The sequence below is a fragment of the Zeus faber genome, assembly GCF_960531495.2.
Source record: "Zeus faber genome assembly, chromosome: 15".
Taxonomy (NCBI): Eukaryota; Metazoa; Chordata; class Actinopteri; order Zeiformes; family Zeidae; genus Zeus; species Zeus faber.
In genome coordinates, this window is record NC_137194.1 from 8,826,399 (window position 1) to 8,840,251 (window position 13,853).

Consider the following 13,853-nt stretch of genomic DNA (forward strand, 5'->3'; position numbering starts at 1 on the left):
CCTTTCTTTTATGCACGAATGCTAATTAAATTTTTTTACCCCCCCATCCCAGAGCTGCAGAGGGAAGGACTTGGTAGCAATTTGGCAGATAATCAAATCGCATTTTAAATGGAGCCGTTTAAAGATGACTGGAGTCTGCTCACACGAAGACGCAGTGGCACAAATTAAGCTGGAATAAGCTGCTGTGTGCACACAGGAACAATGCAGCAAAATTCACATCACAATACTGGTGTGCATTTATGTAAATGGTTGACTTACTTTGCTTGATTTGTGTTTTTCTAATTAGTTAAATGGAAGCCAGGTACGCCGGCAAAGCGGCTTCCCCTCAACGTATGCATGCAAGAATACTGTTTTTCTCTTAATTATAATTTCACCCTTGTTAGCTGTCATTTTGTTTCGTAATGTGTCCGTCTCGCCTGTCGAGGCGAAAAAAGCGAACTAGACACGATTTCTCAACGGATGTGGCGCCTTGGAAATATTTTGTTCTTCATTTGAGGTTTCACCCCTCAGAAATGGCAAACTGGGTGGAAAATGTTGTCAACAAGTGTGTTTGTCTGCAAAAATATCTGCGCTTAGAAGCTGTCCCCCCGCATTTGGTATACATCATTAAGTTCTTCGTGGCCAATCAAATAGTCTGTTCACATGGCATTCCAGTACATATTAGTGACAACTCGTTAGCAGAAAACAGAAAACTGACACAAAACAATTTTTTGGGAAAGAGGCCTGAATTGTTGACCCCTCAGAATGAGGGTGTTTCTCATGAATTGAGGAAGTTGGATTAAGGTTATTGCTCCCAACACTTCCATTATCCACCGCAAAGGAGCACCCCCCCCTCCACCCCCCCGACCCTCTCACACAGGGAATACATTCCTGTGAGGTTTAGCATTCATCTCAAGACCAATACAGCCATCAAAACCATCTCATGACCATAAACCCCCATTACGACCAACACAACAAGCGATGCTTGACTTGTAAGTTTAAAGGCTTCTTAATTGGCTGTGATTTGCTGGCTGTGCTGTAGTGGTGCTCAGTCTTTCTCGCCAAGTGCGACTATACAGGTTTTCAAATTGTAGACTTTTTTTTTAGCAGCTATTATATTGTAATCATTGCCCTCTTCTTAGTCTTATAATTGACTAATACAGCGATATGTTTGACCCTTGAACTGCGGGTTACACTTGCAGAGATAAAAGGCTGACCTCCCTGAACTACTCTGCAGACATCTAGATCTGGACCAATTCCCCCGAGGTCCTTTTACCGCGATCCGCCAGGACGCCCGCCCCCCCCCCCTCCCCGTTTTCACCCTGAATTCGGGCTCTGAGGAAACACAAGACGCCCAGGGAGATGTGAGGCCCCGAGCCCAGGCCCCAGAGAATGAAGTGACCCACGGCAGTGATGGCTGCCAAAAACTGAGGGTTGTTATCTGGAAGTAACACATACATCCAGCCCACAGATAACAGATACAGAACCATATGCATTATGTTTAAAGGGGCAATAAACAACTTTTCAACCCCCCCCCCCCCCCCCAAGTGGTATTATTGTGTTTTGTTTGCGAGGTCGATTGAAATTGTCCCGATTTTAATCATAGACATACTGTATATACATTTACGCCGCACTGACTGCTTCGGCTCTTGCTGCGAGGGGGGGCGGTGGGCTGTGTTTTTTCCTGGATTAAAAAAATCACGATAACGTTGACTTTTCTCGACCGATTTCACCGAGTGTTGATTGCTCCACCGTTTCCACAAGTAGTTGCGCATTGGTCGACGCACTTCCTGTGACGCACTGCCGTGAATCCATAATTTTCCCCGGAGTTGGTACCCGGTTGCACTCTGAATGCATAGTGATAGAAGGCTTATAAGGAACCAGTCTAACACCGATGGTGTCATTATTATGAAGCCATTACACTGTGCAATCAACATTAACTTCATAATGAAAAGTAAAATCCAAAGACTTGTCTATTGCTCCTTTAATATGTATACTAATTGCAGAACAATGGAGATGTGAGGCCTATGCATTTTATCTTAGAATTGAATGTGTGCTGAATGTGTGAATGTGCACTGTTTTTTGTTATTATGCTTTTGCATGATAACAACAATAACAAAACAGGTGACCTAAATGTATTTATCTGTTAATTGGGATAGTATTTAGTATTTTCTTTCCTTCATAAAATTATCAGCATTGCTGGTTTCCATTGCAGTCTCAACATTAAGGGATTTCAGCCAATAATTATGTTGGTATTGGTACTTTTTTTTTTTTTTTAAATAAGGAAAAAATGTAACTTGATTTATTAATGACGACTGATCCCAAATATCTGGTTGTCTGTTTTTCCTCTTGGCGTTAGGCATCTTTTCCTCTGCTTTTATTGGTTTGCATGTTCTCCTGTGTCTGCGTGGGTTTGCAGCTGGGAAAAGCTTTGGTAGAGTTGTATAGTTAATGAACTTTGATGCTGATATAATAATTGGAACTTTATTGACCCCCGTGGGGATAAATAAACCCTTTAGTTATGATGATAGGATTTTGGGTCATTCTTTTTGTCATGCGGTCCTTGTCAAGATCCCCAGGATTGTCAAGATAGTTAATGGAGCGGTCCCCAAGTCTTCATTCCCTTTTGAGGCTGACCAACTTTAGAGCGGCCGGGATAAAAAATCGCCCCGTAATTAATGTACTGTGCGGATCTCCGCTCACAGTCCCGCTGTCACAAATGATGGTATTAAAAAGCCTGTTTTATTTATGGAAATAAAATTTTACCTTCAGAGACAATAGGCTAGTTCTGTTTTACGGGGCAGCGAACTTTATCTTTTTAATAAAAATTCCTGACTTGGTGAAAGTTTAATTAATAAGGGACTTAAAGCTGGGGTGATGAGCAAGGGAGTTGGGTCTTTAAGGGGTACTTATTTTTCCATCTGGGCTGTCCTCCAAAAGAAAAAAAAAACTGTCAATTAGTGTCCTAAGCTGAAGAGACAAAAACCGTTATTAGTTCTTGCAAAAATAATAATGGGTTTTAAAGGTTTTGCTTCAGAGGCAGGCAAAAGACCCAGCCTGGGTCTTATGAATTTTCTTTTGTTTCCAGCAATTATTAAAGTTTGCAGAACCCGGTTATTGTGGAATTGCATTTTGATGATGGAGGCGAGTGTCTTCTGAGCAAGTGTGGACTCATTCATTTGTCTGACAATGGAGGGGAAAAAAAAACAACAGTGAAAATTGGGAGGGTTTGTGTAATGTAATGTACAGTAAACAAGTAAATGCGTAGGTTTGTTTTTTTTCGCACGCAGTGTTGATGTTTGCTGAGCTTCAGTATGATGCCATTGTGCGTGCGTGCGTGCGAGCGTGCGTGCGTGTCGTTGTGCGTCGTGCCCCGATCGACCTTTGCTTCACCTGCGTCTTCTGCACGCCTCAATAGAGAGAGTGCCTCGCCCATAGTGTCAGACCTTCTCTGTGGAGTCACATGGAAGGGACGTTCACTGTGGAAACACACTGTGCATTGCAGCGTTCCCTGTGCATCTTGCAGGTCCAAGTTGGATATTATCCTCTACGAAGCAAAAGCAGCACCGAGAATGAACCGTGTCACCTTGAGGAAAACTCTCTAATTGTAATATGGTACTGTAACTGGAAATGATCAGGGTGCTCTTGTAATGAACCCCCTACCTTGAAAATGGCCATTTGAAGGGTATTTCTTTTTTCTCCTCCCGGAGCAGGAGGTGTGGCTGTTCAGCTCAGACAGAGTTTATGCGTGCGGCCCCACGCACTACCATTTTCAGGCCAATGTGATTGGTGCCACGTGCAACTGGAGGCTCCGCGAAACCGGGTGAGCGCTGGTAAATGATTGGTTAGCGAGATCCTCCAATAAATTAATTGTTTCCACTCAATGGTTAAGTATGTGGTACTCTCCCAAATCGAGTGCTGGTACTTGGTTATTACACTTTAATAGCTCGCTTGCCAAACTAACGATATATTACTCCATGTGCTGGCTCAGATCAGAGAAGATGAATTGGCTATTAATTAGAGTTACGCTAAGAGGGCACCGGGGAGAGACTACTCAAAGCCCTGCAATCAGTGTCAACCCAGGCCCTTCTCTGACTAGGACAGCCGGGGCACGGCCGGGTCACCCAGACTTGACGTCCAAACTCTGGGATCCGGCAGCATCCGGCGTGGCCACCATCTTGTTGACATTAAACAAAGGACAGAGGAGAGGCAGCCGAGCGCCCGACCTGCCGCAAGTTGATCAGAGAGAGAGAGAGAGAGAGAGAGAGAGAGAGAGAGAGAGAGAGAGAGAGAGAGAGAGAGAGAGAGAGAGAGAGAGAGAGAGAGAGAGGCGTGGGAGGCTATTTGGCTCCGTGCGGTCCCTTAACAAAAGCCTCACGTTCGAAGGACTTTGATTTAGAAAGTTATGGAGGAAATATTTGACAGCGAGAAGTGATTTGTGGGGAATGTTATTGTTTGGCTCACTTTTCCTGTGCTGCCTCTGAATTAGCCCTTTTATCACAATTAATTAAACTTGCCCGTGGTAGATGCTCCATCTTGAGCTCGTCCGTGCAGGATAAATAAGTCAGAGTGTCAGGATATACGTCCGTTTATCGGCCAACTTGATCTCGGAAGCATCTGCGGCGGGACAAAGCTGTCATCACTCACCCGCCAACGCTTCTTTTATGACTCGTTTTGTTAAAAACCTCTTTTTTTAATGGAAGGTATCAGGAGTTATAGGCTGTCTATGCAAATTAGACAGTTTTGACAGTTTGTTATTCATGTCATCGCGTTTTTAAACACTTAAAGGCAATAAATTCCTCTGCGACAGGTCGTCCTGAAATTGCCACTAAATATTATTAAATATTTTAACAGGTTCCTTGTAAATATGCCTTAAATGCTCGAACGATGGACACCAAGAAGAATGGCTTTGCATCAACTTATTAGCGGCCATAAAAAAGGGTGGCGTTGATTTACGGCGGATGGGTAGCAACCTGGGGCGTCTTTCAATCGCGTAGTTTGCTTTTGTCGCGACGCGCTCGGTAAACACGGCAGCATCATGTTAAAAGCTTGCGCCGTCTCACAAGTGGTAAAAATGCTGGCAGCAGATACTTCCGTCCGCCCCGGTCCTTGGAATGAGGTCGGGGGCCAATACCTGGCAGCGGCGTTCTAAAACTTTAAGGGGTCTCGTACCCGTTGGCCGGTTTAAGTGTCAAATTTTGTGTCGCCAGTGAAAACATCTTCTCCCGCAAAAGACTGTTTTGTGTGTTTATTTAAGGGTCTCGGTAAATAATCCCGTTCGGTTGATGTCTTGATGGTGGGATTTGGGGTTGGTGTATATGGGGGTGACAAAATTTTGCGTTCTTTGAATTTTCATCGCGCCCTCGTATTTCCGACCGTACCAATAAAGGTGTACTTGAGGTTGGCAGGTGGTTCAAAACAAACGAGACCAAGCGGAAATAAAAATAAACATGTTTTGAAGTGTTACAAACAAGGCGTACAAATGAATTCTGTGGTATTCCAATACTGTAAAATACCAGATAAGAGATACTAGATTTAACGGATACTGTTAAAAATGACTTTACGAGAATAAACCAGGTCAAACCTCCAATGAAGAGTTTTGTGATCACGTCAAGGTTGGTAAATTTCCCCTGTTTTTATTTCAGCGTGTGGAGACAAAATATGTCTTCAAAGAACCTCGATTGAGATTCGACGGCGCGTGGTGAGAGTCCGTCTTGAAAAAACCTGCTGTTTCTTTAAATAGCGGGGGTAATAATAAAGTGGCGTTTCCCTCCAGTAGAGTCGGGGTGAGGCTGAGGAATCCCAAATCTATTTCAAAGAGGAGCGAGGCGCTGCCACGTACCTCACCGGGGTTTGCGGTGCACCTCTCCACAGTCCAAGGACAATGGGGGAGCTGTGTCGAATCAATGGACATTCAGAGTAAAATATAACTTTGTTTTTGGAGAACTGATGTTTAATAGCGGCCACATGCAGATCCCTTCCCTAACCGTGCCTCTGCATTACCATTCTGGAGCCATCGGAATACTCCATCATGCTGCAGCTTCGACGTGGTTTGAAGATTTACTGTGCTTCAGTTATGTCAAGTTCAACTGCAAGTTCACATTTTTGTCTTGGCTGCCAAAAAAAATAAAAAGTTTGCCAAAAACCACATGGGGGAGAAAAAAACCGAACAAAATGATGACGGCAAATTAAATAATATGGCATACTCAAAGTATTTTTTTGAATGGAAAAGTCTGGATAGCTCAAGTTCAGAGAGGGTTTGTTTTGTTCATGGTACAGTAGGTGATGCAGGGCTCCACACGAACGTTCTCCACTAGTAGTACAGGTGCTCCCTACTCAGACCTCGAGCAGCACCACTGAAATCACACATGTGACGCACACATTCATATTTTTTTTCCATCTTAACTGTACTGACTGATAAATGATTTGGCGATGAACAGACAATTTGCAGAAGCAACAATGTGCTGTTTTATTTCAAAGGAAAAAGACACAAAGTCAAGTCGTGCTTTCACAGGAAAAAAAAAAAAATCATGAAGTTAGGTTGTTCTTTTTTAAACAGAGACACCAAATAATAAATAAGCAAACGTAAACATAAGGTGTGTGGTCAGCGGTACATTACTGTCGTTAACAACCGCGACGAGAGCCTCAGCTCTCTCTCACACACACCACACACACACACACACACACACACACACACACACACACACACACACACACACACACACACACACACACACACACACACACACACACTCTAGGGCTGTCAAAGGATGGTTGGATATTTGAATGCTATTCGAATTAAAAAAAAAAAAAAAATGGACGTTCAATCCGCAAATTAACATTCAAAATAAATATGCAGTGTTTCAGCAGAAATGTATTATTCTTTTTAAAAAACAATGTTGCACGCATACATCCACACACATCCTCTTTGTGCGCTAAAGTGAACGAGCTTTGTCAGTGCCCCGCTCACTACGCTCTATTTTATTTATTTTTTTATCTGCCAGCCGAACAGGTGCAGCTTTACTGTACTGCTCATGTCATAAAAAATAGGTAAAAAAAAAACAAACAAAAAAAACAGACGCAGCGTTCTGGAAGAGGCTCGATCCGTCCAGACTCTACAGCAGCACACACCGCCGCCCAGGACGGAGCACCGGGGCTCACCGCGAGGGCAGTGTGGAGGTTCGGTTAGAGTCATCGTCGGTTAGAGCCTAATCAGCCGTCTTTTTCAGTTGTTTTTTTCTTTTTTTTTTCTGGCCACTTTCTAAAATCTCACAACAAAGGATAAAGTAATAAAAGGACCAAATTGTGTGATTATCCTGGGGGAAAGGAGCTGTCCCACACCCCCGGTCTGGGTCTCTGCTCCCTGGAGGAGGAGGAGGACCCCCCACGATTGGACGATTTAAATGTCGCACCATCGCCCAAGTTTAACGCGCGACACACACGCTCACACACACACACACACACACACACACACACACACACCAATTCTCGCTCCCTGCATATTTGCAAGTCTGATGCTCCTAGTTATAAAATTTAGTAGCACTGTCTCCAAAAATGGTATCAAAATGTGACTCAATGGTCACAGTCTGGGCCCTGTGAAATAGTCAAAGGGTCACTGATATGTTTAATTCAGGCAGTCAGGCCGTAACTTCTGAACTCGTTGGTCAACCAAAGCGCTTTCCTTTTCCTATGTCTGTCCTATTTCTATTTTGTCAGTGGAGAGCACAGAACGGGGGCTGCTCTTCTGTGGCTCGTCTTAAGGGGAGGCCCCCAGAACATGAGCGTTCTTCTGGACTTCTCTGGACCCTTTTACAGAAACTTGACACGTGAACACTGTGCATCTCAACAGATAAACGAGAAAGAGTGAAAGTACAACACGGCCCCTGGTTTGTCTTCTTATCCTGGATTCTTTGGGCATCAATAAAGTCTTATCTTATCTTAAAGTTTTCTTCAAGAAAATCTGGCTAGAATTTCTGCCCTTGTGTACCCTGTGTGTGTGTGTGTGTGTGTATGTGGGTGTGTGTGTGCGTATGTATGTATGTATGTATGTATGTATGTATGTATGTATGTACGTACGTATGTATGTATGTATATATATATATATATATATATATATATATATGATGACTTAACCCTAACCCTAACCCTAACCCATATAATAATCTAATAACACACATCACCTTATCCACATTTATTGACATTGAATGTGGAACTAAAAGTGACATTCAGTTTTCCTCAACTCAACAAAATGAAATGCGGCAACTTTCTCTTTGGCGCGACATTTTGCCGAATTTGCCGTAAAATTCACCTTGAATTTGGATGATGATCGCCGAGTCCAGTGGTTTGGAGAGTCGAATAACCTGCGATCATGGCATTTCGCGATGACTGAGACGGCGCCCGCCCTCTTGCTGTTTGGGTCAGAAGGGCCTGTTTAGTTTCCAAACCTCGGTGCTTACCCGCGCTGTCGGTGCACATCACTCTTTCTGGTTAGTGTGACACGACTACTGCCTTGTCAGCATCTCGGCACATCTCCCTTCCGTCTCTCCAGAGCCCTCGCTGAGTTTTCCCTGGGGTTGGCAGAATACGAGTGGCCCTGGCTATAACCTTGCCACCAGCTTGTGTGTGTGTGTGTGTGTGTGTGTGTGTGTGTGTGTGTGTGTGTGTGTGCGCGCGCGCGTTTTTTTTTCCAGCTCAATAGACTTGAACAATGATGACTCAAGCTGCACAGAGTACACCTCAGGGAAAATGAACTGGGAAAAAAAAAAAAAAAAAAAAAGCACATAACAAGTGGATTTCTGACTGCAGTGGGATGGCAGGGGAGGTGAACGGGCACCGCACTTAAAGCCAGCGCAGGTTCTGCCTCTGCCCAGAACATTAGATTAGGCCGTCTCGTGTTCAGGAAGTGCTGAAAGCCACTACAGATCCTATCTGCACGGAGCGCTGTCCTTTCGGCTTCGGAGAGACGGTTGCCAGTCGCTGCCTTTGAGATTCCAAAGTAGTTTTCAATCCAGTTAAGGCCAGATACGGATGTCTCACTGCGCCCCCCCCCCCCCCCCCCCGGGTGGGCGAGCGGAGGGGCGGGGGGCGGCGGGGTGGAGGGGGGGGGTCTCTTATTAGCGGGGTTAAGTACGAGGACGCCTGTGTTGGTATTTCTGTGGTCGCTCATCTGTGTACCGCACATGAATTTCTTTAAATTATTTATTTTCCTGACACCGCCATATGGCGCGGCAACTTGTTTGTCTTGGAGCACAGTGGAAAAAATGCAAGACCCTGATTGGATTACCGCGGGTGCGTATACATGGGAGACCCTCTTCAAACAATGCCTATTTTCTGTTATTTCTTTTTTTGGGTGGGCTCCATTGACGCAATGGCCCGCAATCCCCCCCCCCGCCCCCCCGTCGGCGCGCGAGCGAGGAGATGATGCACGTAATTGGGCCAAAATGTTTGGTTGTTTCCCGGAGTTGCGCAAAGGCCAGCGCTGGCGTTGGTCTGCAGGGGCGGTGCGGAAGTGGATGGTGGGGAGCCCTGGAAAAAAATGGGGTCCTGATCTTCTTTGAAATGCCACAATAAATCGCCGTGCCTTCTCCCCAATGCACGGATGATTAAATGTGCTCCTAAACTGCCCTGATTTGTGGGGGCACCTTGCCGATTTTATTTGCCACTGTTAACATTTTCATCCCTGCATTATGCATGGTGCTGTGGGGCAAGGAAGTGCTGCAAACAAATGGCCTGAGGGAGCGGCGTAAACACAGCGCGCCGCGAGTGAGGAGAGAGCCGCCGCACTGCGCCGCCTCCTCCTCCAGCCGCTCCTCCATCTGCATCTTCGCGGCGCAACACCACCGGTGCTAAATCAATTCTTAGCTGTGAAATAATAGAAAGTAAGCGCTCGCGCGTCAGACGAGAGCAGGGGTTCGGGGTTTTTTTCTTTTTTTTTTATCCCCCACAAAATGGCTGCGTTCATTAGAATCTGTGTTAATCAATTGTGAGCGGGCGTCTGTGAGAACGTTTCTATCTGATTGGATCTGATTCCTCTTTTTACTGCATGTGTTTGCTGAGGTCACTTTCGCTAGTTGGAGCTGACAGCCAAAGCACTGCGGTGCTGATTCCTCTGTGTTTGGGGATTTTAATTCCTCATTGCAATAATCAGTGACTGATGGAAGCCCTAGTGCTCGGCGATGGGCGAGCCAGATGACACGCGCTCTCTTTTGAACATGAAACGCCACAGTAGAAATATGAAATTTTTCAAATTGGAGTTCCACTAGCTTTGATTAGGATTTACTGGGCGTCAGATCTTTTGTCGTGACACGCATGAAGCCGTTGGGTTCGGTTGCCCCTGCTTTTGCTTTCTTGGGGTCTCTGCCTTCTCAACCCCCTTGGAGGAAAACGCAGCAGCGGGAAAAATATTGATACGTCTAAACTGGACTAATCCGGACGGTGTGAACACCTTACGGACAGAAAAAACGTTCATCCCGGCGTCACGTGATCAGGACAATGTTTTTGCCCTTCTGTGCCTCGCCATTTTCCTATTGTGAATCTCAAACAATTTCCTAGTTGCAGGGCATAAAGGGGCTCTAATCTGCACCATCTCGGCAGTCGGCAGTATGTCTTTTACCGAAATCCCGCCGTTAAGGAGTTCCAGAAGGCTTTATTACCTGACGAACCCAATACCCATTGCAGAGTAGATATTGTCTCTTTACGACTTGACCTTTGAGATATTAGTTTTTTGATGAACAACCCTTGTCAAGTTTGCTCTGCTTGAGAGGATTAAACTTCAGGTAAATGCGTTCTTATGGTTTCCCAATGTAGCCCCCGATGCAAATAATAATAAAAAAAACAAAAAACAAGAAAAAAAGAACAAAAAACACATAAACATCCAAAACATCTCGCTCTGTTCACTGATACGTTAAAGTTTCCGTCGGTTCAGACAAAACCGCTCGACACGTGGGGAGCAGTTGATTAGGGCGGCTTTCAGAGCATGGAAAATGACCTTTTCCCTTGTAATTGTGCTCTGAGTTCACAGATAGTTGACTGGAGCCCTTGCGAATGTTGACAAGGATCACTGAAAACAATTAGGGTGGTAACTAACCAATCCCTCCACAAGCCACTTTTCTGACACCTTTTTCGCTTGAGCGCCGGGCCAATTTGATTATACGTGACAAATAAGAACGACAAATAAGATTATTAATACATTATTTAATTGATCAAATGCATTGAACCACATCGGGGCGAGGGGGAGGCGGGGGCGATGGTGCTCATTACATGATATCTACCGTGAAACTGTAAAAATAGTTACGGCGTTATCGCAAAGTCTGTGAAGTAGTGTTTATCTTTTATGACGGCACCACAGGTTATTGGGGAATAATTTATTATCGTGGTAATGGTGGGAAATTTACACAATATCGCAATATCTCCTCATGAATTCAAAAGGTCAATTTATTGTTTTGTTGTTCATACCATACTTTGATTTATATGTTTATGTAACATATGGGGGAAGACCAAAATTCCAGTTTAAAATGATTGTTTAAAGTGGTAATCCGTACGATTATTTAGTTAAAAAATAAACTTTCTAAATACATATAAATACAATATTTAATAAAAATGTAAAACATTTACATACAATGCACTGTATTCGCATTAAACACGTGTTCCTCCATAAGTGGTTTCCAGGGCGGCTCTTCCTGGCCCAGTTGCTGTTTTCAATCACATTTTTTTGGGACTTACTTCTCAGTGCAGTCCACCCAAAACAGACCCTCTAATAGATTACCACCAAAATAAAACTCCCTCGAATGCCCCGCACTTCATGTCGTGTCAAGTTTTCCTTGTAAGTTGTCATCAACTTTTCAGCGTGAAGAAGTGTCATGCTAATGTCATGACCATATTCCCATGAAGGTGATAAACAGTAACGTCGAAATATCACCCATCTGTGCGACACTATTCGTTTCTGTAAAAGTCCCAAATGTCACAAACGGTCGCAGAGCGTCTTAATGTCTGTCAGGTGTCATTTGCAGCCTCGTGGCTGCGCGACGTGGGAACGTTCAGTGCGCCTCGGCTTTCGTCCCTCCCCCCCCCCCCCCGATAATCTTGACGTATTCCACAGCGGAAAAAAAAAGAATCTCACTTTTACTCCGGGGCGTTTGAATGAAGCAGCGTATCCGCGTCTGAAGAAAGCAAATATTTAAGGTATCTGCAAATGTGATGCACATCTGTCAAACAGCCCAAGGGTGAAAACCAACACATAACAAGGCAACAAATGCTGATCCGGGACTTCTCTGCGGCAAACTAAAATATGGCTCAAGTTTTCATTAAGGTGCTATTGATTAGCTTTTCCTGGCAATGAATTATGGACGACATTAAATAAAAAGGAAAATATTTTTATGACTCCGCCCGGGCCCTGCCAGAATCCCCCTTTTGCCTCCCGCGCGCTCGCCCCGACAGGCGTTTTGTTTTCTCGCGAATTTCTGTGGCTTTTTTATTTTTATTTTACCCCCCCAGTTTTAAGAAAGAGGTTTCAACTTTGATTGTCTCTCCCCGTTTGATGCCTGGGACATAATCAGGGCTTCAGATTGCAGCGTGTGAGGCAGACGGAGCCCAGCGGAGGAGGGGGGGGTGCTAACAACCGGACTTTCCACACGCTCCACATAACCACATGTTTATGAAAATATAAGTGGAACATGATAACCATCGCCATCAGGATCGGTGTCTTCATTCTTTACCGCTAATACGCCCGCCCCAGCGCCTGCGGGTTCCTCCACCATTTCAAATTCAAGACGGAATTCACGTCATTGGTGAGAATCTCACCGGATGAAATGGACTATTGCAACTTTTCACGCCGTCAAAGCACCGGTTCGGTAGTTTAATCATTTTGGCTCGTCATTTAAGGCATAATGTAATGTAATGTAATGCAATGTAATGCAGTGTAATGCTTTACACGGATAAACAATGTTAAAGGGTTAGGTTGCCAGCGAGGAGTGACGCAACTTCCTGTTTCTCGTCCTTTACCGTACGCTTGCATTAGCGTTTCTGCTGTCTGCTAAGCGCCGTTTTTTGACGGAAAAATCCGTTGAAGTCTGTCATATTTAAATCTTGCCATCACGTGCGGTGAAAATAATTCCCTCCAGGCACAACTCGATTTCGTGCCGGACGACAAAGCGACCACGTTTATTATCGCCGCGCTTTCCTCCCCGACGTCGGGACGAAACGGACTCCATCCTTCCGGTGGGGAAAAGCCGGCAGATCTGTTCATTTCCACGTTCGGCAAGTTGCACGGGAAGCCAGTCGGCTTGGACGATCCAAAAGTGACCTTTCACCTCGAACCGATCACGTTTGCGGATCTAGAAGTAAGCCCCGCCCCCGAGGTTGCGCGCGTAAACACCGTGCGCGCGGAGCGGAGGCGGAGCGGCCGCGTCCAAAACTTGGGGGGAAAGCAGCAGGATGATGTGGCGTTGACAACAGAGTCACATACGTCCGTCGTTTTTCGACCCGAAGCAGAAGGTATATATCCGACGTGTTGTAAAATATGTAGACGAGACGACGACGGACACGACCAACTGTATCATTTATTCAGACCCGCTCGCCGTGTTTTTTTCGTTTGTGGTTTTATCAAAATTGAATTCGAGTGAAATGTCAATAAAAGCAGCTGCACTTGTTACTTATTGTTCACGAACGTAAATTGTTTTGATTTGATTTGTCGTGATAATCGTGATATTTCTTTGTTTTTCAAATAGTTTAAATGACAGGACTCATTTTATTTGGAATATTCAATAAAAAACATTATTGTATAAATCTACATACAAGCGCCATCCTGATTCCTTCATCCTTTATGTAGCCTGCCGATCCAATTGTTTTTAAGCTCAATAAAAACAGATAATGTTTGA

The 13,853-nt window shown here is 44.7% G+C and overlaps 1 protein-coding gene across 1 annotated transcript in view; it reads left to right on the forward strand.

Annotated features, from left to right (window-relative positions):
* The window catches only part of casz1 (castor zinc finger 1), a 202,941-nt gene that overhangs the window by 8,318 nt on the left and 180,770 nt on the right, over positions 1-13,853 (forward strand). The gene's annotated exons all lie outside the window — the stretch shown is intronic.